The sequence below is a fragment of the Mustela lutreola genome, chromosome 12 (genome assembly GCF_030435805.1).
Source record: "Mustela lutreola isolate mMusLut2 chromosome 12, mMusLut2.pri, whole genome shotgun sequence".
Lineage (NCBI taxonomy): Eukaryota > Metazoa > Chordata > Mammalia > Carnivora > Mustelidae > Mustela > Mustela lutreola.
This window is the reverse complement of record NC_081301.1, coordinates 100074521-100096905: the sequence shown is the minus strand read 5'-3', so window position 1 is coordinate 100096905 and position 22385 is coordinate 100074521.

Here is a 22385-nt window from a genome sequence, read left to right as displayed (position 1 = left end):
CAAGCAAACTGGACAAAAGAAGAGGAGCCATCAAAGGAGGTAGAGACGAGTGTCCCGGCAGCAACACTGTTTGGAACATCACAGGAGCCAGGAGGAGAAAGACTTCCAAGGGAGTGGTCTACTATGGCACAGAGCTGTGGGGATTTGAAAAGATGAGACTGGTCACCTGTGGCAGGGGACCCAGGAGAAGGGGTTGCAGGGAGAATGTCGGGTGAGGCAGTGGAGCGGCAACTGCTGGAAATTCTTTCAAGATTTTCACCAAGAATCAAGCAGGGAGATGGAGTAGCTGCAGGGAAATATGGCATTAAAGAATTTTTTTTTTTTTTTTTTTTTAATTTTTTATTTTTTATAAACATATATTTTTTATATACATATATTTTTATCCCCAGGTCTGTGAATCACCAGGTTTACACACTTCACAGCACTCACCAAATCACATACCCTCCCCAATGTCCATAATCCCACCCCCTTCTCCCCAACCCCCTCCCCCCGGCAACCCTCAGTTTGTTTTGTGAGATTAAGAGTGGGATTGGGAGGGAGACAAACCATAAGTGACTCTTAATCTCACAAGGCATTAAAGAATTTTTTAAATCCAGTAGATACTGTGCGGGGTTGCACGCTGTTGGCGATGATTCACAAAGACGGGGAACACACGGTCATGGGGTGGAAGAGCTTGAAATGGAAACTCAAGCTCTCTACAGGGTTTTGCTTTATTTTCAAAGACACCCTGCAAATTAGACAGAATGTTAAGGGTACATGGTGGAAATAGCCGTATTGGGTCCACATGGCCCGTTTCTGTATTGTAGACATTTTCCCAAAGGGACAGCACATGTTTGCACACACATGTAATTAGGAGGTGAGGGTGGGTATTGTGTTCTGTGATAGACCCAGCAAGTTGGATTGAGTTTTACGGAAGTAGTTCACAACTACATAAACAATGTTTGGGTGAGGTTATGATGTTTCTAGAGCTGCGAAGTGTTTCCAATTCTCTTCCTCTTCCTGAAACATAAAAGACTGTGTTCCCCAGAACCTGGCAGATGGATTGACTCCCCTGAATAATTCAGGCCGACAGGTTATGACTGGAAGTGACCTCTGTCACTTCTGGACCAAAGCACTGAAAAGCCAGAGAAGCTGCCTGTATTATTCCTCTGTCAGAGGAAACCTGATGTGTCCTGTGAAAGGAGGGTGTCTTGAGAGCCCCTGGCAAAGCAGAGCTGTGCAGGGAGGCTGGTTGCCCTGGAGACTTGCTCGGAACCACAAAGAACTCTGCAGGAGCAAAAAAGGGACTTTCTTACGTTAAGCTACTGAGATTATGGTGGTGTTTGTTATCAATCCAACACAATTAGCCTAAACCTTATGCCCTGGAAATCAGCCTGTATCTACACCATTGCCTAGCCTCTACCACATGCCACAGAAGGATGGCAGAGAAAGATGGCTGTTACCCCATAAATTCAACTTCTTAATAACCTGCCTAGATGTTTATTTTTTAATCTCTTGACATTGTCTCTTCTCTGCCAAAATCATGTGGACTAAAAAGGTCTTTTCAGAATGTTGTGTAAGAAACCAGAGTCTTTCAAGGCTTGAGAGTCAAGCAGAAAGGTAATAGGATTTGTGTGATTCCAAGGCTTCTGTCAGCAGAATGGTCCTCAGTTATTATGGGTTGAATTGCATCTCCTAAAATTCCTGGGTTGAAGTCCTAACCCTTCTACTGCAGAAGGGACTGTACATGGTATGAGAACAGACTGACTTCTGCACCCCGTGGTCACCGTGGCCTGAGAGACAGTGAGCTCAGTGTCCTGAAGCCAGGGAGCTTCTGGGCTCCTGGAGCAAGAGAGGCCATCTTTTCCCACTGCACTGAGCCTAGCCTGACAGCAGAACAAAGACAAAGCAGGCCCTGGGGAAGCAGAGATGAGCAGAAGGACCCAAAGAAAGGAGCCTTTTCTTGAAGGAAAACTGTGGGTGGGGCTCGTGTCTCACAGTCCCATGCAGATCTGTATCTGTGTGAACTTGCACACATCCTGGGCCTGAGTCTCACATCCCACCAATGGCAGGAGTAAATTCCAATGAGCAGTCAGTAAGTCGTTTATGGAAGTTTCCAATGACCCTACAAATGGAAACGTGGCTCTCAAGGCAGTTCTCCATACATAGAAAATTGATCTCTCCTGGGTAATATGGGTTCTTGCCAGTTATAATTTTTATGCTCAGGTTATATATTAGACAAGCTATTTCAGGAGCTCTTAAATCCATGAAACCAATTCCTATGGTTGCTCCAGAGGTAGAATCAATAGATGGCTGATTCTACAGATGCCAATTACTTTGCTGGAGGCTGATCCTTGGGTCCCACCTACCATGTGTGTAACTCTAGGACCTGGAAGACAGTGTCTGAGGGTAGCAAAAGTCCATCAGGTAAAATGAGTCATGACCATTTGTCTTAATACCTTATTTTCTCAATGATTTGTTTCTAGGTTACATGTCACCTACTGTTTTCTTATTTACCTAATGATTTTATTTAAAATATGTACATTATAATAATTTTACTATCTCATTGGCATAAGTTTAAACCATCTTAATTATAACATATTATTATAGCTCATTATCTTTTGCTATGTTTTCTTTTGTGCTCATTCTCGTTAAATAAAATAAAAATGTATGACTTAACAATATACTTTCTGGAGCAGTTTCAGGTTCAAAGCAAAATTGAACACAAAGTACAGAGAATTATCATACACTCCCATCCCCATAAATGCACAACCTCCCTTGTTATTGACATTCTGCCCTGGAGTGGTATGTTTGCTACAAGCCATGAACCCACCATGAACCAACTATGCAAGGAACCAACTGTGTCAATAGTTGAGTGCATTTATGGGGGTCTGTTTCTGTACTCTGTATTCTGTTTCATTGATCTATTTTTACATCAATACCACACTGCCCTGAGTAGTAGTGTACTGTAATAGTAAGTCCTTTTTTTTTTTTTAAAGATTTTATTTATTTATTTGACAGAGAGAGATCACAGGTAGGTAGAGAGGTAGGCAGAGAGAGAGAGAGAGAGAGGGAAGCAGGCTCCCCGCCGAGCAGAGAGCCAGATGTGGGACTCGATCCCAGGACCCTGAGATCCTGAGCCGAAGGCAGCGGCTTAACCCACTGAGCCACCCAGGTGCCCCGTAAGTCTTTAAATCAGGTAGTGTCAATCCTCCAACTCTGTTCTTCCCCTTTCAAACTGTGTTCATTATTCCAGGTCTCCTTATAAACTTTAGAATTCACTTGTCATTATCCACAGAATAAGCTGACACATTTGACTGGGACCGTGTCGAATCCATAATCACAGCTGGAAGGACTGACGTTTTGACAATATGCCATATACACATAAATCCACTTAATCTTGGGGGTGATACCCTATCCTATTCACAGGTTCAGCCATACACAGGCACAGAGTTACATGGGCATGCACACCAAGGAGAGAACTTCTGGGCTATCTTAGGACTGTGGCCACCACACTGCACTATATTACAGGGACTTAAAGGATATAATCAATAAATGTAGTATGAGGTCCTTGATCAACCCTGGTTTGAACAAATCAGTTATAAGAAGATATCCGAGGGACAACAACTTATTAAAGGTGATAGGAACTATTGCTAATTTTAGTGAAGTGATAATGGTATTTCAGGTACCTTGAATTAAAAAATAACAGTCCTATGTTGTAAAGTTACAAGCTGACATATCTAGAAATAAAGTGCCATGATGTCTGTAGTTTCCTTTAAAATATTGCTTCAAAGACAAGAATTAGCAGAGACCATTATGGAAAAATGTTAATGGTTGTTACAACCAGATGATTTCTATGAGGTTTTCATTACAGAAAGAAAAAACAATAGAGAAGTGAGAAGAAACATCAGGGCCTTGGCACTGGTCTTTGGAAGTAGATATATGGAAGACAGAATTTTTATAATAGCTTTTTATTTTGGAGGCTTTTAGATTTGCAGTAAAGTTGTCAAAATAGTGGAGTTCCAATCTGCCCTTTGCCTAGCTTCCCCCATGTTATCTTAGCTGACCAGCATTTGCCAAAACCAAAATGAAGAGACTAGCATGGGTATGATGTACTCACTAACCTACAAATTTATTTGAATTTCACCAGTTTGTCTTTTTTTTTAATTTCTTTTTAGTATTCTGGTACTTCATATTGCATTAAGAGTTGCTTAGAATTGTGGGGAACATCAAAGATTTTAGCATAATAAGAAAAGTTTGGAGAGGCCTGCTGGTTGCACGGAGCTTGCCTTCTCAGGTGGAGTAAGTGAAGAATGTAATTGATGGTCATCTGCTGGGTGATAGCCAAAAGCAATGCAAGGATAAGAGTTTAATACGGTGAATAGTAACTTTATAAAGTAACATTGGAAATTGTTTATATTTGAACAAATAGACCAGAAGACCACAGGCCCACCACCACTACCAAAGGCAACAAGACAGAGAAAGGAAAACAAAACAAAACACCTTTCTGATTTACAAAATATTTGACTTTTGTTTTGTCTTCTTTTTTGTTTTTGTTTGTTTTTGGTTTTTGGTTTTGGCTTTCCTGTTACAAAATATCAAGATAAATAAAATAGAAAATATTACCTATTATTGGAGTTTTTCAGTAAATATCTGCACTCAGCAAAACTAAAACTAAAACACAAGCAAGTGAGCCTTAGTTTTCTGCTTTCTGCAAGTCAGCTTAAATTTATTGAATGAAATCATTACTTTCAAAATTGGTAATGAACAGTCAACAGATAAGTCTGGAAATTCCTCCATTAAAAATTCTTTCTCAAGAACAATGCTGGAAGAATTAACATCTTTATTTCATTTGAAAAAAAAAAATGTATTCATACAATATCATTATTGAGCTCTCATTTTACTGGTTCACATAAGACCACATCTGCCTGTGGGGGAAGGGGTGACTCCTTTAATCTTTTCCACATGTGGCTTTGACAATGGTTCCTCGGGGGGTACAGTTCTCAACATTGATATAAATTATAATTTCTGTCAAAAGACTGACATACGGGTTGGTTTAGAAAGGTTTATTTTTGAATTCAAGATAGGCTTGGCAGGTTTTGACACAAGTCACATCCTCAGATTCCTCATATTTGGAATCTGAGAGGTCTATCTTGCTGGAGATGTGGATTTAAAGCTTGCTGGTGTGAATTTGAAGACTGATTGCTTTACAGGTGCAGCAGCTTGACAAGGTGGAGTCATCAACTGTCCTATAAAAAAGTCACATTGCTGTGGACGATACACAAACCTCACCTGCAGGCCTTGTGAACCTCAGAGTTGAGTAAAAGGAGATTGTATGTGGTTCTTACATTGTACAAAACCAGGAGAATGGCTTTTATTTTCAGACCAGGCACTATGATATTATTCTGTCAAGACTGGCATCTTTATGAATTCCTAGTGTTTGTTTCCCCATTGTGATTCCATGTCCACATGAGAAGCAAAAACTGGCATAATAATTAAAATTACAATACAAGAGAACTATTAGAGGGGTCCCCCCTATTCTCTGGAGAGTTAGATAAAATTTAATGAAATGCTCAATCCTATGTTCTGTGGAATCCCAGTACTTTCCTCCAAACTCATAAAATTTTCCAGATGATAGAAAATCTCATAATCTTCATGGATGAGAATTTCTGTTTCTTCATTTCATAGATCACTTTGTATCCATAATGCATATATATTAAATCATAAATGAAACTAATTCCCTTCCTTAATTTCAACAATCAAGCTAATGAGGAAATAACAAGATTGTCATAGCAACACTGGGCCACAAAATATGAAAATAGACAAGTGGACATCTTGGAAATGTAAAATGACATTGAAATGAAAACCAGGTAAAGAGATGAGTAGAAAATTATCAGAATTAGCCAATTACAATAGAATTAATAAATTTAAAGTTTATTCTGAAAAAATTGCCATTTATTCTGAAATGAGGTTTAATGTAATGTAGCTAGAATAAGGACTATACTCTGAACACAGTACAGTGATATTAAGAAATAGAAAGTTAAATAAAAGAGTTTAAGATATATTGAAAATGTCACTCAAAATAAACCAATTAAGTTACTGGAGTTTGAAAAGTAGAGAATAGCAAAGAAAAGGGCATTATTTTATCTTGTCTGCCTAATTCCAAAACACAATACATCAGTTAATTTTGAAATAACTACGCTCTCTGTTGTACTTCAGTTCATTTTGTTCTTGAGCTGACAATGAGATCTCCTCCGCATTTCCTTATGATCTGTACTATGTCTCTCTCTTCTTGTAGATCTCCTTTCTGTCAGTAGATGTTAAAAGGAAATAATGTTGCTCAAAGTGTGCTATTCAAAAGGATATCGCCAGAGGCTGCGATGAAACACAAGTCCACCGTCAAACAAATTGGGAAATCGGTCTGCCTATGAAAGGCTATGGGCACTTCCACAGCAAAGAAACATGCCTGGCCTAATTGTAAGTCATGTTCTGAAATGACTTCATTTTGGAACTTCTTTTTCACTTGTAAAATTGAACGATGCCAGAACTTCCAGCTCCAACGGAGGAAGGAAGGAGGTCTGCCACTCCCTCCCCACAAAAGCAGCTATAAATGAGCAGAAGTAAAAAAACAATTCTTTCAGATGTCTGGGAAATCAACCAAAGTCTTGAAATAATCTGAGAACTGTCCCTTCTTGGAAAAGTACTAAGTCTGGGGTCAGAACAGAGGAATTGCAGGCACTCTAGCCTGGGGCTCAGTGGGTGCAGACAGGCTGACATGAAGTGGCGGGAGGTGACAACTGCCAACTTCTCTCCCATGGTAAACAGAGCTCGCTGGCAGAAAGAAAGGGCTCCAGTTAGCCACAAATACAGCAGATTCCGAGGCTGTCTTCAGGCACAGAAAAGAGGGGAATGAGCAAACACAATGTATAAGCCAGGCTTGAAAGAATCCCGAACATTGAACTTGCTCTTCCAAACCCACATACACTGGCAGAGATAAATACCTCATGGGCTTGAGATCTTGGAGCACAATCCGCTCAAGCTTCGGATTAAGCAATGCAGATGCAGGGAAGTCAGAATTGTAAATTAAGAATATAAAAATTTTTTGAGCAGAGACATCAGCTTCTGCACACCACAGAACTCACAGAGTCTGTCAAGACAGGATAATAAACAGAGAAACCAGCAAGTGAACAAAACCAATAATAACAGCAACTGAAGAGGAAAGTCAGAGTCAATCTCTGATATGCTATGTAAACTGTTCAGTTTTTAACCCAAACTAGGAGACGTGGAAAGAAAGAGGGAGCCATGGCCCATGCTCAAACAGAAAGGGAACAAATCTGTTCATATATGCCCAGATGTTATACTTGTAGGAGAGACATGACAAGTATGTTCAAACAAGTGAAGAAAACCGGACGTAAGGAATTATAGTGTGAAAATAATCTCTGTTTGAATAAACCAGTAGAGAGTCTAAAAGGGATACAATTTTTTTTGTTACAATAATGATCTAAGGGAATTTCTGCAGTTGGATAAGAATAATTGAAATGAAAAAAGTCACCTAAGGGGCTCAACATCAAATCAAGATAGCAGAAAGAAAAGCAGGGAAATAGCATCTAGATAAACAACAATTAGCTTATCTACAGAACATGGGAAATGACAGAATAAATCCCAACAGGAGAGACCACTGAGTGGAAACCACTGAGTGCACCGACCTATCATACAAGCCTCAAAGGAGAGAACAGAGAAGAAACATAGAAAACATATTCCAAGAATGAAAGGCTAACAGCATACCATGAAACTCAACAAATCTCATGGAAAATAAAATGTAAAGAAATCCACACCTAGAAACATCATAGTCAAAGATAGAGTCAAAGGTAAAGAGAAAATCATAGAAGCAGAAAAGAGAAGAGAAGAGAAAGAAAAAAAGAAAGAAAGAGAGAGAAAGAAAGAAACTGATGACTTGTCACACATAGGGAAGTATCGATGGGATTCATCATGGCTGATGGACATCTAACCAGACACAATGTGAGACAGAGAATATTGGAATGCCATAACCAAAGTGCTGGGGGACAGTGGGATAGTCCACCAAGAATTTTATTTCCAGAAAAAGGATCCTTCAAAACCAAAAGTAAAATAGAGATATTTCCAGATCAATGGAATGGAATAGTTTATTGCCAGCAAAAAGGACATACTGGAAATATTAAAGAAGACTTGTTGTCTGGGAAAAATTTTTCTATCAGATGGCAACTTGAAGCCATGTGAAGAAAAAAAAAAGCCACGAGAATGGTAAATATAAATACTTTACAAGCGATATTTTTCTCATTTCTTCTCTTACCTATGTTAAAAAGCATGAGATTGTGCAAGTAATAATTATAACACAGTATTATTAGACTTACACAAAAATGGAATATATATGGCAATGATAGCACAGAGGTGGGTATGCAAGTGCATCGATGTTAGAGAAAAAGTTTCTATATTTTGTCAAAATTAAGTTCTTGCTAATCTGACCTAGGTTGTGAAAATTGGGAAATATTGTAATCCCTACAGCAACCACTAAAAACAAAAACAAAAACCAAAAAACTCAAAAACATAGTTAAGAATCAACATAGTCTTTAAAATGCTGCAGTGAAATAAATTTATCACAAAAGGTGGCAGTGAGTGGAAAGACAGAGGATCAAAAGACAGTATGTTTTCTGACTGCCACAGAATCAGAAATTGATGGCAAAGAGAAAGCTGGTAAACCTAAACATATGTGGAAATTAAAGAACTCACTTCTAAATGATCATTCAAAAAATGTCACAAGAGAGTTTGGAAAAGTTCTTAAACTGAATGAAAGTAAGAACATGACCTGTCCTAATTTATGGGGTACAGTTTCTGCAGGGTTGAGAGAAAAACCTATATATGTAAATGCTAATGTTAGGGAAACAGTAAGGCTCAAATCAACCACCTAAGCTCCCCCTCAAGAAACCAGAAAAATATGTAATAAAAAATCTGACTGTTTAATGTTCGACTACTGAAAACACTTACATCTCACCATCCTGGTTCCCCCTCTGCCTGACATCTGGACAAGCTAGTAAGAAAGTCCCTGGGCTCCTTCCTTTGTGCCCATGGGGAGCTGAAATACACCTGAACATCCACACCCAAGCTCCAGACCCCAAGCACTGTCAGAACCGCAGGTCAGTCTTCTCTTCCTGGTTTTCTCCAGCAATTCCCATTTCTGCCGGGGAGCCTCCTTTCCCTCTGGAGAAAGCTTCGTTATGCTAGTAACAGACATTTCAGCTCCTCGTGGTGGATGCCTGTAGCATCATCAGTTTTGACATCCAGACCAAATTTGGGGTATAGAGAAAATAAAACGGAGTTCCGTTGAGGGGAGGAATCCAGTTAGTAGTACACAAGCAGCCTGGATGAGGAGGAGCCAGAGGTCACTCTGGGAGGAGGGCTGTGTGTGTGGGGCCACAAGGTAGCAGAGAACCTCAGACAGAAAGGACTCCGGGGTTCACAGGAAGTGCTAAATGGAGCACTTTACCCGACCTCCTCTACCTGCAGGAGGGAAACTCACAATCACCAAGAGAAGTGCCTAAAATTTGGCATACCTTAGCAGACTGATTCTTATGTTACTAAACTTAAGAAATTTAAGCAATGTAAAGCTACATTTATTGATTTTTTTTGTTTGTTTGTGTTTGTTTGTGTTCCAAGATTCATTGTTTATGCACCACACCCAGTGCTCCATGCAATATGTGCCCTCCTTAATACCCACCACCAGGCTCACCCAGCCCCCCACCCCTCTACCTTCCCAAACCCTCAATTTGTCCCTCAGAGTCCATAGTCTCTCATGGTTCATGTCCCTCTCCAATTTACCCCAATTCACTTTTCCTTTCCTTCTCCCAATGTCCTTCATGCTGTTCCTTATGCTCCACAAGTAAGTGAAACCATATGATAATTAACTTTCTTTGCTTGACTTATTTCACTCAGCATAATCTCCTCCAGTCCCATCCATGTTGATAAAAAAGTTGGGTATTCGTCCTTTCTGATGGAGGCATAATACTCCATAGTGTATATGGACCACATCTTCTTTATCCATTCATCTGTTGAAGGGCATCTTGGCTCCTTCCACAGTTTGGCGACCATGGCCATTGCTGCTATGATCATTGGGGTACAGATGGCCCTTCTTTTCACTACATCTGTATCTTTGGGGTAAATAGCCAGAAGTGCAATTGCAGGTTCATAGGGAAGCTCTATTTTTAATTTTTTGAGAAACCTCCACACTGTTCTCCAAAGTGGCTGCACCAACTTGCATTCCCACCAACAGTGTAAGAGGGTTCCCCTTTCTCCCCATCCTCTCCAACACTTGTTGTTTCCTGTCCTGTTAATTTTGACCATTCTAACTGCTGTAAAGTAGTATCTCAATGTGGTTTTGATTTGAATCTCCCTGGTGGCTAATTATGATGAACATTTTTTCATGTGTATGTTAGCCATTTGTATGTCTTCTTTGGAAAAGTGTCTGTTCATGTCTTCTGCCCATTTTTTGACATGATTATCTGTTTTGTGTGCATTGAGTTTGAGGAGTTCTTTATAGATCTTGGATATCAGCCCTTTGTCTATACTGTCACTTGTGAATATCTTCTCCCATTCCATGGGTTGCCTCTTCGTTTTGTTGACTGTTTCCTTTGCTGTGCAGAGGCTTTTGATCTTGATGAAGTCCCAAAGTTCATTTTCACTTTTGTTTCCTTTGCCTTTGGAGACCTGTCTTGAAAGAAGTTGCTGTGATCAATGTCAAAGAAGTTACTGCCTATGTTCTCCTCTAGGATTTTGATAGATTCCTGCCTCAGGTTGAGGTCTTTTATCCATTTTGAGTTTATCTTTGTGTGTGGTGTAAAAGAGTGGTCAAGTTTCATTCTTCTACATATAGCTTCCCAGTTTTCCCAGCACTGGGAGACTGTCTTTTTTCCAATAGATATTTTTTCCTCCTTTGTCAAAGATTATTTGACCACAGAGTTGGGGGTCAATATCTGAGCTCTCTACTCTGCTCCACTGGTCTATGTGTCTGTTTTTGTGCCAGTACCATGCTGTCTTGGTGATCACAGATTTGTAGTAAAGCTCGAAATCAGGTGACATGATGCTCCCAACTTTATTTTTCTTTTTCAACATTTCCTTAGTGATTTGGGGTCTTTTCTGGTTCCATATAAATTTTAGGATTGTTTATTCCAGCACTTTGAAAAATGCCAGTGGAATTTTGATCCAGATGACATTGAAAGTATAGATTGCTCTGGGCAGTGTAGACATTTTAACAATGTTTATTCTTCCAATCAATGAGCATGGAATAGTCTTCCATCTTATTGTGTCTTCAATTTCTTTCATGAGTGTTCTGTAGTTCCTCGAGTACAGATCCTTTACCTCTTTAGTTAGGTTTATTCCGAGGTATCTTATGGCTCTTGGTGCTATAGTAAATGGAATCAATTCTCTAATTTCCCTTTCTATGTTTTCACTGTTAGTGTATAAGAAAGCAACTGACTTCTGTGCATTGATTTCTGTATCCTGCCACATTACTGAATTGCTGTATGAGTTCTAGTAGTCTGCGGGTGGAGTCTTTTGGGTTTTCCATTTAAAGTATGATGCCATCTGTGAAGAGAGAGAGTTTGACTTCTTCTTTGCCAATTTGAATACATTTTATTTCTTTTTGTTGTCTTATTGCTGTTGCTAGGACTTCTAGTACTATGTTGAACAACAGTGGCAAGGGTGGGCATCCTTGTCGTGTTCCTGATCTCAGTAGGAAGGCTGTCTGTTTTTCCCCATTGAGAATGATATTCGCTGTGAGTTTTTCATAGATAGATTTTATGTCATTGAGGAATATTCCCTCTATCCATACACTTTGAAGAGTTTTAATCAGGAATGGATGCTGTATTTTGTTAAATGCTTTTTCCTGCATCAACTGAGAGGACCATTTGGTTCTTCTCTCTTCTCTTATTGATTTGTTCTGTCACATTGATTGATTTGTGAATGTTGAACCACACTTGCATACCAGGGATAAATTCCACCTAGGCATGGTGGATAATATTTTTAATGTATTTTTGGATCCTATTAGTTAGGATCTTGTTGAGAATCTTGGCATCCATATTTCTCAGGATATTGGTCTAAAATTCTCCTTTTTGATGGGGTCTTTGCCTGGTTTGGGAATCAAGGTAATGCTGGCTTCATAGAAAGCGTCTGGAAGTTTTCCTTCTGTTTCTATTTTTTGACACAGCTTCAGGAGAGTAGATATTATTTCTTCTTTGACTGTTGGTAGAATTTCCCATGGAATCCATGAGAAATCCTAACTAAAGAGGTAAAGGATCTGTACTCGAGGAACTACAGAACACACATGCCTGTTTTGGGGAGGTTTTTGATTACTACTTCAATCTCGTTACTGGATATTGGTCTATTCTGATTGTCGATTTCTTCCTGTTTCAGTCTTGGAAGTTTATAAGTTTCCAGGAAAGCATTCATTTCTTCTAGGTTGTTTAACTTACTTCTATATAACTGTTCATAATAATTTCTGATGATTGTTTACATTTCCTTAGTGTTAGTCATCATCTCTCCCCTTTCATTCATAATTTTATTAATTTGGGTTCTCTTTCTTTTCTTTTGGATTAGTTCAGTCAGTGGCTTATTGACTTTATTAATTCTTTCAAAGAACCAGCTTCAGTTTCATTGATATGTTCTACTGTATCTTTAGTTTCTAACTCACTGACCTCTGCTATAACCTTAATAATTTCCCTCCTTGTACATGGGGTTGGCTTAATTTTTTGTTGATTTCCCAGTTCTTTAAGGTGTAAAGAGAGTTGGTGTGTTCTGGATTTTTCAGGTTTTTTTGAGTGAGGCTTGGATGGCTATGTATTTCCTCCTTAGGATCACCTTTGCTGTATCCCATAGGTTTTGGACAGAAGTATCTTCATTCTCATTAGTTTCCATGCATTGTTTAAGTTCTTCTTTGATTTCCTGGTTCATACAAACATTCTTGAGTAGGATGGTCTTTAGCTTCCAAGTGTTTGAATTCCTCCCAAACTTTTTCTTGTAGTGAGTTCCAGTTTGAAAGTATTGTGGTCTGAGCATATGCAGGGAATAATCTCAGTCTTTTGGTATCAGTTGAGACCTGACTTGTGACCAAGCAGGTGGTCTATTCTGGAGAAAGTTCTGTGTGCACTTGAGAAGAATGAGTATTCTGTTGTTTTAGGGCGGAATGTTCTGTATATATCTATGTAGTCCACCTGGTCCAATGTGTCCTTTAATGCTCTTGTTTCTTTGTTGATTTTCTGTTTAGATGATCCATCTGTTACTGAGAGTGGTGTGTTAAAATCCCCTACAATTAATGTATTCATATCAATATGACTCTTTATTTTCATTAATAGTTGACTTATGTAGTTGGCTGCTTCCATGTTGGGTGAATAAATATTTATAATTGTTGGATCTTCTTGGTGGATAGACCCTTTAAGAATGATGTAGTGTCCTTCTGTATCTCTGACTACAGCCTTTAGTTTAAAATTTAATTTATCTGATATGAGAATTGCTACCCCAGCCTTCTTTTGAGGCCCGTTGCCATGAAAGGTGGTTTTCCATCCCTTCACTTTCAGTTTGGATGTATCATTAGGTTCTAAATGTGTCTCTTGGAGACAGCATGTGAATGTGTCCTGTCATTGTATCCAGTCTGCAACCCTGTGCTCTTTTATGGGAGTATTTAGGCTGTTCACATTGAGAGTGATTATTGAAAGATAAGTTTTAATTGACATCATGTTGCCTGTGAAGTCCTTGTTTCTATAGATTGTCTCTGTAAATTTCTGTTCTATGTCACTCTAGGGTTCTTTCTTCTTTTATAGAACCCCCCTTAATATTTCTTTTAGTGCCACCTTCATGGTCACATACTCTTTTAAACCTTGCCAATCTTGAAGCTCTTTATCTCTCCATCCATTTTGAATGTCAGCCTTGCTGGGTAAAGTATTCATTGGCTGCATGTTCTTCTCATTTAGTCCCTGAATATGTCTTTCTAGCCCTTTCTTATTTGCCAGGTTTCTGTGGGCAGGTCTGACATTATTCTGATGGTCGTTCCTCTGTACATAAGGAATCTCTTCCCCTAGCTGCCCTTAAGACATCCTCTCTGAATTTATGTCTCGTGAATTTCACAATTATATGCCTGGTGGTATTTCCAGACTTGTTCTTTACCTCTAGGACATGAACACTTGTTCCAGTCCCCAGATTGGGGAAATTTTCATCCAGTATTTGTTCAACTATATCTTCTAGTCTTCTCTCTGTCTCCACCCACTTGGGGATCCCAATAATTCTGACATTGGAACATTTCATGGCATCATTTATTTCCATAATTCTGTATTCATAGCTTCTAAGCTGTTTGTTCCAGACCTTCTTCTGATCCTTCTTTCCTATCAGTTTTTCTTCTAGATCACTAATTTGATCTTCTGCCTCAGTTACCCTACCTGTTAGAGTATTTAGATTAGATTGGATCTCATTGATAGCATTTTTAAGCTCTGCCAGATCAGCTCTCATTTCTGTCCTTAGAGATTCTATGTTGCCACTAATGATCTTCTCCAACTGAGCTATTGCCTGGACAATTGTTACCCTGAATTCCATTTCTGACATATTGTTTATGTCCATATCCAATAGTTCTGTGGCAGAGGACACAGCCTTTTTCCTCTGTTGGGTGTTCATTCTCCTAGTCATTTTGGTGAGAGGTGGTTGAGGGGATGTATAGCTGAATGTATCAACCACAATCTAGGCAAGATGCACCCTGGAAAGTTCCAGAGCAATCTGAAATCACCACCAAAAAGAAGGAAGAAAGGAAAAAGTAAAAAGGGAAAAAAACCCATCCAAAATGAACCCCAAAAGTAAGATGTATAAGGTAAACAAAATGAACAAACTAAAAGAATGACAAAAGCAAAAGAAGAAAAAAGAAAAACCCAGCCAAAATGAACCCCAAGAATAAGATTTATATAGTACAAAAAACAAACAAATGAACAATCAAAAAACAAATACACAGAAACACTGATAAAAGAATAAGATGGGAAGTTGATTATAACCTCTTGATGTGGGCAAAGAAGGTTATTTCAGTTCTTCCTGGGTGTATCTTGTTATCCTTGTTAAATGACTCAACATTCCAGAGATACAGGGAAATTAAAACTGGTTTATATATAGGTATAGTATTAAATAGGGAAAAAAGATTACCTTGAAGCTGTTATCTATGTATATATTTAAAAAAAAAAGAAACATAGGTATATGTATGAAAAAAGTTCAAGCTAAAAAGTTATTATGTAATATACTGTATTAAACATCTCGTTGTAATGGTAAATAAGTTAAAAAAATAAAATAAGAATCGTGAGAACAATTTTTTTAAAGATTTTATTTAATTATTTGACAGAAAGAGAGATCACAATTAGGCAGAGAGGTAGGGAGAGAGAGGGGAGAAGCAGGCTTCCCTCTGAGCAGAGAGCATGATGCAGGGCTCCATTCCAGGACCCCGAGATCATGACCTGAGCTGAAAGCAGAGGCTTAACCTGCTAAGCCACCCAGGTCCCCCGTAAGAATGAACTAAAAAAAAAAAAAATAGTTGTATCTATGAAATATACAGGTTTGGGGGCAATACTGGAAGCTTAATATATTGTTTTCTCCCAATGTTGGGGTTTTATAGTTTTATGGGGACCCTGTGGTGATTGTCCTCTGGGTCTTTGGGTTTCTCTTCTGGGGGAGAGGCCTGCTGCATTGTTTTCCAATCAATCTTGCCTGTGCTGAGTCACCCTACCCCCTATCAAGGGGCTGGGCTCTGTGGAAACCAGTTTTTCAGGCTTTGTTCTCTGGAGGTTTTTGTTCTTTTGTGGCTTTTTGCTGGCAAATCTACATTTGTGTGACCTGGATCTGTATCAAAGTTGGACAAATTCTATCTAGTTTGCCTCTTGTCCCAGAGAAGCTTTTAAAGAGGGTTCCCTCATGGAAACTACTTCCAAAGTGAGGTGACTGCTCTTTGGTGAATCCTTTCTTTCTCTCTTTCTTTCTCTCTCTCTCTCTTTCTTTCTTTCTTTCTTTTAAAGATTATTTATTTATTTATTTATTTGGCACAGAGAGAGAGGCAGTGAGAGAAGGAACACAAGCAGGGGGAGTGGGAAAGGGAGAAGCAGGCTTCCTGCAGAGCAGGGAGCCCAATGCAGGACTCAATCCCAGGACCCTGGGATCATGATCTGAGCTGAAGGCAGACGCTCAGCCAACTGGGCCACCCAGGGCCCCCTGGGGAACCCTTTCTGCCAGTTTCATCTCAGCTGTGAATATCTGGGTAATTGTGTAGCTTGGAAAGAGGTGCCTGTGGTAACACGGATTGCTGTGGGTCATAACTGCTCTTTGCCACTTCATCTCTCCCCTGCATCCATGCATGGTTGTGGGACCTGCTGGGGGGAATAAGTCATCAGTACACCTCCACTTAGAGGGTTTATTGAAGTCACAATAGTTACTTTATATTTACAATCACTGATTCCATGTTTTCCAAGCAGATGTTTAGTGAAAATTGTCACCTTTTAAATGCATGGTGAATGTACAAATATGTTTACAACAACATTTAGGTAAAAAAATGAGGTCATGATTTATTTCAGATGCTAGGCAGTTGTCAAACAGTATTATTAATGTCTGCAAATCAATAGATGAGCCAGAAGAATTACAGCAAGGTCTATGACACAGATGGAAACATAATGGAGTCCATCCTTCATCAACTTAACCAAAGTCTTCCTGTTCCTAATGCCTCTTCCCATAGGATGAATGGCCTTTGCCGAGGCATGTGCACAAGCTGTCTCCTACTTAACGGCTGCTGAGGGCTGTGTGCTGATGATGAAGTCCCAGAACCTAAGTCAGGTTCGGTGGGGTGAGGAGGTTCGGAGCCGACGACTAAAGAAAGAATTCTTAAGACGTCGTTGGTACAAAATGGTGGTTTATTAAAGCACGGGGACAGGACCCGTGGGCAGGAAGAGCTGTTGCCCTGGGTTGTGAGGGTAGGCATGTTATATACCCCACGGTTGGGGGGAGGTGGTGAAGGGATGGGAGATTTCAACAGAGTTCTCACATGCTAGGGAGGGTCTACAAGGTGCCGGGGGGGAGTCTTTGCCATTATGGCTTGATTAATGTCGTCTTTAGGTCAAGCACTAACATCAAGATAATGGGGGATTCTTGGTGGGGCATTATGATCCGGCCATCATCTACATTCCTTTCTACCCCAATCTCCTCCAGTTTATGGTGGGAGGGGGACATTAGGGCTTCAGGAACCAAGAGTTATTTGCCTCTGGAAATTTGTGCTATTGATAAGGTAACCTCCCTGTTTAGGTCTCTAGGACATCTTGTAGAGCAAGGGAGATTCCTGTTCTGCAGGATTGCAATCCCTGCAAGTTAACTATTTATCATTTTATGACGATCAGGGGTGCCTGAGGAACGCTACACATATGGAGGGGAGCGGGTGAAGAGGGGGTGCAAGGCTCCAGCTTTTGCTTTGTCCTCAGCCAGCCTCCTGCTCCCTCATCACTGACAGGGAGCAGCCATGAATGACAACTTTCCGCAGAGGTGACAAGACATAAGCAGACTTCTCATCTAAATTTTAGAGCATTGGAGGAAACTGAGAGCTTACAGATAATGCAGATGGAGGGTAAACATTGGCCACACTTAGTTCATGTTTGGCTCAGTGAAAGCCAAAGCCCAGAGTTAGGGAAAGCCAAGCCCAGATTCAGTGAGGAGGAGTCAGAAAAGATAGCAGAGACCTCTGGGAAAGCCTTGGGCAGTATTGCCACGCTGTGAGACAGCTTCCTGGAGTCAGAGCTGACAGAGCCTCAGGAGTCAGAGCTGACAGAGCCTCAGGGGAGCACACGAGGTTCTGCGTTAGTCCCACTCCCTGGGATCAACCAGAGTGGTTGGAGGGACCTTTTTTTGTGGCCAGGTTGCAAGCCAGCCTCAAGAGGAACCTGACCTCCATCGTCCAGCAAGAAAAGGTGAGTCCATTCTGTTAGAGATGACAGACCTGCAAGAGACTCACCTAAGATTTCTCTTCTGTGAAATCCAGACACCAGTCCACTCCAGGAAGATTCCACAGCCTCTGCTCCAGCTGCCCAGTGACAGTCTCCAAGGGAGAGCACTCAGCAGTCAGCGGTAAAGAGTGCACCCTCTTTGATTCTTCTGCTCCTGTACTTAGAGCATCATGAGATTTACTGGGGATCCAGGAGACAAACATAACCATTTGGCTGTATTTCTTAACTTAAAAAAATCAATCCCAAAAGTTGCTTATCAAAGAAGATTACATATTAGTCATTATAAGAAATTTAACAGATATGCACAGTACTCAAAACTCCCAGGGCCCAGAAGCTGAATCAAGATATAATGAAGAAGATCAGGAGAATATCAGCATCTGAAACCAAATGTTTTCATGCAAAGAGAGGCAAAGCTGAGGGAAATGAAAGCTAGAGGAAGAGATGCAGAAAGCAAAAGAAGAGAAAACGCAAATATGTTTTGTATGTAAGAGTGATGAAAAACTCTGCCTGCCATTCAGAGACAAAGGAAAGAGCAAAACTTCTTAACTTCGCAAAATGAACAAACCATAAACCACTCAGTCAAGAATCCTATCCAAATTAGTGACGTGTAGTTAAGGGAAAGTTCACAAAGTTCTAACTACTTTCTGGGTGCAAATTTAGTTGTGATTAAATCCAGTTTTTAATGCATGATGAATTATCATGCTGTAAAATACCATGATTTCTAAAATCACTTTTCCTTCATAAAATTGGAGGTTCACAACCTTAAAAATTAATCTAGGGACAGCTCATTGAAAAAAACGAAACACAGAATGTAAAGTTAATATTTAAAATGCAACGGGTTTATTCACATGAAGTTAGACAATCAGGAGAGAAGTGAACACAATTGGATGTCACTGAGGAAAGACCAAAAACTTTAAGTTTCCTAAAAAAGAAAGAAAGAAAGAAAGATGTTTGTGACTCTGTACCAGAGAAAGAGAGATAGTATCCAGTAGGATTTTTTCTTTTAGAAGAAATTTCCAAACCACATTTTATTCTTACATGTACTGTTTACAATCTAATCTAAACTTCTGGTAAAATGTTTTTGTTATTTTTCTTTCCAATAATAAGGCATCATTTTTTTTAAATAAAGTAAAATGGAATGAAAACACATAATTCTTTTTTTTTAATTTCTTTTTAGCATAACAGTATTCATTGTTTTGGCACCACACCCAGTGCTCCATGCAATCCCTGCCCTCTCTAATACCCACCACCTGGTTCCCCCAACCTCCCACACCCTGCCCCTTCAAAACCCTCATATTTCTTTTCAGAGTCCATAGTGTCTCATGGTTCACCTCCCCTTCCAATTTCCCTCAACTCCCTTCTCCTCCCCATCTCCCCTTGTCCTCCATGTTATTTGTTATGCTCCACAAATAAGTGAAACCATATGATAATTGACTCTCTCTGCTTGACTTCTTTCACTCAGCAGAATCTCTTCCAGTCCCATCCATGTTGATACAAAAGTTGGGTACATCTTTTCTGATGGAGGCATAATACTCCATAGTGTATATGGACCACATCTTCCTTATCCATTCATCCATTGAAGGGCATCTTGGCTCTTTCCACAGTTTGGTGACTATGGCCGTTGCTACTATAAACATTGAGGTACAGATGGCCCTTCTTTTCACTACATCTGTATCTTTGGGGTAAATACCCAGTAGTGCAATTGCAGGGTCATAGGGAAGCTCTATTTTTAATTTCTTGAGGAATCTCCACACTGTTTTCCAAAGAGGCTGCACCAACCTGCATTCCCACCAACAGTGGAAGAGGTTTCCCCTTTCTCCACATCCCCTCCAACACATGTTGTTTCATGTCTTGCTAATATTGGCCATTCTAACTGGTGTAAGGTGGTATATCAATGTGGTTTTAATTTGAATCTCCCTGGTGGTTAGTGATGATGAACATTTTTTCATGTGTCTGATAGCCATTTGTATGTCTTTATTGGAGAAGTGTCTGTTCGTATCTTCTGCCCATTTTTTATATGATTGTCTGTTTTGTGTGTGTTGAGTTTGAGGAATTCTTTATGGATCCTTGATATCAACCTTTTGTCTGTAGTGTCATTTGCAAATATCTTCTCCAATTTCATGGATTGCCTCTTTGTTTTGTTGACTGTTTCCTTTGCTGTGCAGAAGCTTTTGATCTTGATGAAGTCCCAAAAGTTCATCTTCACTTTTGTTTCCTTTGCCTTTGGAGACATGTCTTGAAAGAAGTTGCTGTGGCTGATATCGAAGAGGTTCCTGCCTCTGTTCTCTTCTAGGATTCTGATGGATTCCTGTATCACATTGAGGTCTTTTACCCATTTCGAGTTTATCTTTGTGTACGGTTTAAGAGAATGGTCGAGGTTCATTGGCCACACTAATCCAAAAGAAAAGAGAGAAATCCCAAATTAATAAAATTATGAATGAAAAGGGAGAGATCACAACTAACACTAACACCAACAAAGTAGAAAATATCATCAGAAGTTATTATCAACAGTTCTATGCCAATAAGCTAAGCAACCTAGATGAAATGGATGCATTCCTGGAAAACTGTAAACTCCCAAAATTGAACCAGGAAGAAATCAACAACCTGAATAGACTGATATCTAGTAAAGAGATTGAAGCAGTGATCAAAAACCTCCCAAAAAACAAGAGCCCAGGACTTGATGGATTCTCTAGGGAATTCTACCAAACTTTCAAAAACACATAATTCTTAGTATTTGTAATATTTTGATAAAGTTAATGGTGGAGATTCTGAATTTATAGACACTCATGAAATTCTTCTCCTTAGAATTTTGACTGTATGACTTCTTAGTTAGCCTGGCTGGAGCCTTGTGTGTTTTATTGATCTTTTCAAAGAATCAGCTTTTGGTTTTGTTGATTTTCTCTGTGGATTTCTTACTTTCAATTTCATTGATTTCTGCTCTAATTTTTATTGTTCCTTTACTCCTCCTTACTTTGGATTTAATTTACTCTCCTTTTTCTAGTTGATTAAGGTGAAAATTTAGATCATTGGTTTTTAGATATTAGGTCTAAATATAGATCTATGAAGAACGAGGTTCTTAGATCTTAGATCTTTCTTCTTTTCTGATGCACACAGTGAATGCTATACATCTCATTTGAAGCACAGCTTTGGCTGCACCTTGAAGACTTTGATGAGTTATGGTTTCATTTTTACTTCATTGAAAATTTTTAAAACTTTCTCTTAAGATGTCTTCTTCACCCATGTGGTATTTAGAAGTGTGTTGTTGAATCTTCAAGTATTTTGAAATTTTCCAGCTATTTATTTCTACTCTGATCTCAGTATGGTCTGAGAACAGACATTGTATAATTCCCCTCACCCTTTTTTTTAATCTGTTAAGTTCTGTTTTATGGCCCATGATGTGGTCTATTTTGGTGACTTCCAAGCGAGCTTGACAGTGATGGGTGCTCTGCTGGTGTTGGATGAAGTGGTCTGTAGCTGTCCATTATGTGTGGTTGGTGGAAGATGCCGCTGCGTTCAACCTTGTCCTTACTGCTTCTCTGCCTACTGACACACCCACTTCTAACTGACAAGGGTTGGTGTCTCCAACTATAAGTCCACTGATTTATCTTACTCTTCTTATGTTCTATCAGTTTTTGTCTCATATATTTAAATGCTCTAAAACACACTTTATCATTATATAATACTTTTCTTTATTTGTTTTACATTTATAATCTCTACACCCAGTGTGGGGTTTGAACTCATGACCCTGAGATTAAGAGTCACTTATTTTCCTGACTGAGCCAGCCAGATGCTTTCCTTTATCCCCGGTCACGTTTCGTTGTCCTGAAGTGCTGCCCACCTCAGTCAGCATCGCCTTCCATGAGGGAGAGTCAATGTGAGAAAAGACCATCTTTGGTAAGAATTAAGTGAAGTCAGCCTTAGAAATGAGAAATGCTAAATGCAGTTTTCAGAGCTTTGTCAGAGATGGAGACTGGAGAAAATAATAGAAAAAGGCATTCATGCAGAAAATGAAGATGTTAGGAAAACCTTACACTGTAGGTAGTTGTTACTCACCTGATTTCTTCCTCTCAGATCAATGGACTGACTTTCAGACTCCCAGACTCCTGAACGGCTATTTTAAGAGTTACAGATAAAAGTTCAAGGTTTGTGAACTTGGCATGTTGACATCGTGCAATTATTTCCATTTGTCCTTCTGCTGTAATGGTGGATCATATTGTGCCGAAGTTCATGAGTTGGTCAATAATCTGGGTTGTTATGTTGGTTAATTATCACTGCTGTAATAATACCCACTATTTACCAATAACCATTATGTTCCAAAGCACCAGGTGAAACTTTTTATCATGACTCTAAAAAATGTACAGACTTGACCTCTGGGCATCC